General features: G+C 36.3%; 1 non-coding gene across 1 annotated transcript; it reads left to right on the top strand.

Moving 5' to 3' along the window:
- Positions 1–1,990: 1,990 nt before the first annotated feature.
- Positions 1,991–2,097, top strand: LOC145127999 (small nucleolar RNA R71). The gene has a single exon (XR_013716602.1). It is a non-coding gene; the product is annotated as a small nucleolar RNA R71 (small nucleolar RNA).
- The last annotated feature ends 2,948 nt before the right edge of the window (positions 2,098–5,045 follow it).

Below are 5,045 nucleotides of genomic sequence, written 5' to 3' on the forward strand. Positions count from 1 at the left end.
GATTTTTGAAAACAATTTACCATTTCCTTAGTTTGAGTCCTGACACACCCGAGATTGTACCCGAATCCCTCAAACCAAACTATATATCTAATCCCCTAGGGTGAAGATACCACGTAAACTTGCTAACTTGACATCCATTAAGGGATTTAAGGCATGAAGGAGGGAAAAGTCTTAATAAAGATGACAACTTTAAATCCATGGAGGACCTAAGACGTCCAAATCTGAAGTCGTAGCTTGAAGACATGCTCAAATCCAAGAATGACCCAATAATAAGCTAGAAAATGACACTAAACCCTCTAATGGCGAGATCTAGGAAATGAATGACCAAGGTATCGACTTTATACCTCAATGTAGCTACAACACTGGAGGAAATCCCGGATCTACTGCCTTCCACTCAATCAAACCTCTTCAAGCGTCAAGTTCCTTCCAAAAGAGCACCAAAAGTCACTCTCCAAGCTCACACTCACACAAAATGAGAGAACAAGCAAGAACTAGGGTTTCTCTGGACAAAGGGGCGGTAAGGGAGGCTAACAATGAGGCTTAAGGCCTTTAAATAGGGTGCAAACCCTAAAAATTAGGGTTTTCCTTTCCAGCGTCTACTCGTCGAGTTGAGGATCCCCAACTCGTCGATTTGAGTCCTTATCCCGCATCCAAATAAATCCCTACACGACGAGTTGGAGCTCCCCAACTCATCGAGTTCCAGCCCAAAGCCCTAAAATGTTGAGAAATAAATGATACCTGAATCAAGCGTTATAATGACTAGTTGCTAGATTCTAGAATTGGCATGGTAAAGTTATGCTCCCTGGATCACCCATATTCTTTGGTAACATGTTTATCATTGCAATAGAGCAAGTCTCATTTCGTACTACCTTACGTAATCCTTCCAATTTCTTTCAGTTTGTTAAGAGGTCCTTGAGAAACTTAGCATATTTTGGAATTTCGGCTAAGGGATCAAGGAATGGCATGTTGATTTAAAGGGATTTTATATGATCTAAAAACATTCGGTAATCTTCGGCATTATTCTCTTATATTGCTCTACTTGGAAAGGGCAGTGGTGGGCGGTATGGCTTAACGGGTTCAACAATTTTCTTTTCAGGCTCGTTCCATGTCGTGGCATCAACACCACGTCGTGGTGACTGTTCAGTTTCCTTGGTTTGACTTTCTTCTCGAACTTCCTGCTCCACATACAGGTAGCTTCTGTCGATGGGAGTCAAATGAGTAATTATTTTCTCACTTCTTGTTGTTACAGCCTGGATGTGGGCTCCCTTCGGGTTTTGTTCGGTATTTCCTGAAAGTCCTCCCGATGATCATTCATTCATTTGCTTAGCTAGTTGCCCAAGTTGTTTTTCAATGTTCATGATTGAAGCTTGTTGATTTCTTATGATAGTTTGTTTCTCTTTACTCGCTGCTTCAGTTTCCTCGTGCCTTTTTTCGGGTGCAGCAGCAAAACGACTAAGCATTAATTCGAAGTCTGGTTCCTTTTTGGGAGCTGGTTCCTCTCGTTGGTAAAAGCCTCTTCCTCTCTGTTCATATTTCTCTTCTTTGTCTTTCTTGTACTCAACATAAGGTAACCACTTCTTCTCGGGCTTTCTCCAATCTGCATCAAATCAATCACCACTTGAGTAAAAAGCTTGAACCTTTCGGTTTCCATTCTCATCAAGATCATAGTCTTTCGTCAAATGTGGCCTGTTACAGTTTTCAAACCCAACTCTTATTGCATGGATTTTTTTGATCCATCTTATTCATCCTCCTATCCATGTTTTCCAACATTCCCAAAACCGCCGACATGTCTTCCGCAACAGCATTTCTCAATCCCCTTGCTACATCATTCCTCGGGATATGGTACTCTCTTGAGTGTTTAGCGAATTCCTCGATAAGCTCCTTGATCTCGGCGGGATTCTTCTTGGTTAATGGTCCTTGAGAATCAAGGAGTTTGCTATTAGTGACATTTACCCCATCATAAAACATAGAAACCTCTTGTTGCACATTTAGATCATTTTGGGGGCAATTCCGAAGTAGACCCTTGTAGCGCTCCCATGCTTCATATAGCGACTCTCCCATGTGTTGCTCAAAATTAGAAATGGCCTTTTTGAGCTTGGCCACCTTCGATGGTGGGCAAAATATGTTCCAAAAACTCTTCTCGCATCCTTGCCCATGTAGTTATCGCGCCCGATGGTATTTCCTTTAGCCAGTCCTTTGCAGCTCCCTTGAAAGTGACAGGGAGCATCCTTAACAACAACGTTTCTCGTGGAACATTTGGAATGTTAATGTAGTCAGCGATGTCGTTTACTTCATCAAGATGCCTATAGGCATCTTCATGATCCTTTCTGGTGAAAGGAATTTCCTTAAGTGCAGCTAGGATGTGCCCCTTGAGTTCAAATGTGGCAGTGCATGGTATGGTGGGTTGCACAAGGCTCGGTCCACTGTCATCACGAATCCTCTTCTTGTATGCTTCCATGGAAATTTCAGCAATGTCCGCCATGTTGTTGTCGGGTTCGCTTTCCTGATTACTTCCTTAGCATCCATTTCTTCTTTCTCGAAACGGATAAGTCGGAAATGAATAACTTTTTTTGTTTCGTAACCACGCCATCAATTAATATTAAAATGATGTTTATTTTTGTAGTCTATAGTGTAAAAACATTAGTTCATACTAAAAATTCTATTTTTGAGGATCTTAGTCAGCTACAATAATTCCACATTAACCATATGAATTTTCTCTTTCGGGAACTCTAACTCGAACAATCGTATCTCTATATTACTTTTCTCTATATATTACTATTCTTTATACATAATCATGATCTCAGCTCAGCTTGAAATATGCCACGTATGCAAGCTATACGAAATCCAAACATATTAGCTCATATACCAACATGCAGGTGATGCAATAATCTAACACCTAGTAAAACTTTGGGCTAAAGATCATATCATACACATCCACGACTTATGAACCATGTATTCACACCTTACGAGTAACATAAACTGCAACACGATCACTATTTGCCAAATTTATCTTGTTTTACCCCTATAACTCGTAACACACCATTTATAAATAGGAATTTCACTTCTCCAATGATTTTCCAATAGTACACCACATTATAAAAACACAATGAGGATTCAAAACTTCATGTTATTCATATAAATGATCGAAACGCCCTTATTGTCATAATAGCTCTTTCACATACCTAACACATATAATAGATCGAAACAACTAAAATTTAACCTCTACAATACAAATCATATGGAACTGAATTATATATATATATATATATATATATATATATATATATATATATATATATATATATATATATATAAACATTCCCTAATGATGTCTAATAGTTAACTAACTTATTTCCACAAAGTCAAGTCAACACACACCTCTTATACTCTCTAGTTTTAGTTTTAGGAATCTACTACTAGATGTCTAATTCACTTAAACCATGGCTCTGATACAAACTTGTAACACCCAATTTTTTAACTCATAGTACACCAACTTTTTTCCAAATTTTATAAAAAAAATGATAGTGTGCATTTATGTTAAACAACATATACAAGTGGTGATCACCAAGGATCATACACGAACAAGTGATGAGATGATTATAGTCGGGTGCTACCATCCTCGTACTTCTCTACCAAGTCTACCTGGACCTGAAAGGCACACATCAATAATATATGAGCTACGACAATCTTAGTGAGTAATCTTAGAAACAAGGTATAAAATAATTACATAATTAATTATTGATACTAAAAATAATATGCACTAGATAATCCTACTAACGTTACTAATTATTTCCTAAGGCAGTGTATCTTGTTGAAGATAGTATGGCACACTAGACAGGTATCGAACACAGGGAACGGTGTTTTAGTTAATTTTTATCTACTACTAATTAATTACTAATAAAATGGAAAAGGGTTTTTCTCTACTTTTACAATACTAGAAACTTGATTTACCAAACTAACTAACTATCAACTAATTAAGCTAACACTAAACTAAGCAAAGAACACGAAGATTAATTAACCAATACTAGAAACTTGATTTACCAAACTAAGGGTTTTTCTCTACTTTTACAATACTAGAAACTTGATTTACCAAACTAACTAACTATCAACTAATTAAGCTAACACTAAACTAAGCAAAGAACACGAAGATTAATTATCCAAGGTAATTAAGGTACTTTCGTTTAGCTTCATATTTATTTGTTATTATGGTTGATTCATGGAAGTGCAATGGATTATAGTTCAATTGGTTACTGATTCCTATAATGACCAAATCTGCGTTCACTCCTTTAATCCTTTAGCAAACAAGCTCATTAATACGGTGATCAGGCAGACAAACTAACAGGTTTACTAGTATTCAGTTCGAGTTGATTAGACTTATAATTAATTGATCACATTTGGTTGTTTGAATCAATTCTATATATGATTTGTCGTCAATATTAGCTCCTACACTTTTTTACCCACTTTCCTACTTAACCCTAGGTTTCGTTCAAAATTCTAGTCCTACAATTTTGCTGGTCACAAGATTATAAGATTCAAATTTAACTAAGAAAGATGGTCATACAAACTTAATTAAATTCAACAATAAGTAGGGAAAAGAGTTTATCAAAATTATGTGAGGTTCTTTAATAAGCTAGATCAACAAATAACTAAGAAAAATTAAATCCAATCGATAAATCAACTCATAATTTAGCAAATAATCCTAGGCTAAACGAAAGTCATGAGATTTAGCCCATGATTTCAGCAACTAAAGATATAAAACGAAATTCAATAGCATAGTCATGATTAAACTAAAGAGAAAATTGTAATGAGAAGTTTTATTGCCTTAATGCCTTAAATTTCCAAGCTTCAATTAGTATCTTCAATCCCAAGCCTTACTAATGCACTTTGGTCTTTGAAATTCATCAGAAACTTCAGCCAAAAAGTCTTCCATTCGTAGAAGAATGAGTTATGTTATACTAAGTTGATGTGTTCAATTGTAGTCTGTTCTCAGTCGTTATAAATCGAAAATCGGGAAACAACACATAGACAGAGAGAATGATTATAAT

The sequence above is a fragment of the Lactuca virosa genome, chromosome 7, assembly GCF_052849685.1.
Source record: "Lactuca virosa cultivar CGN04683 chromosome 7, Lactuca_virosa_CGN04683_v6, whole genome shotgun sequence".
In the NCBI taxonomy this organism is placed as follows: Eukaryota; Viridiplantae; Streptophyta; class Magnoliopsida; order Asterales; family Asteraceae; genus Lactuca; species Lactuca virosa.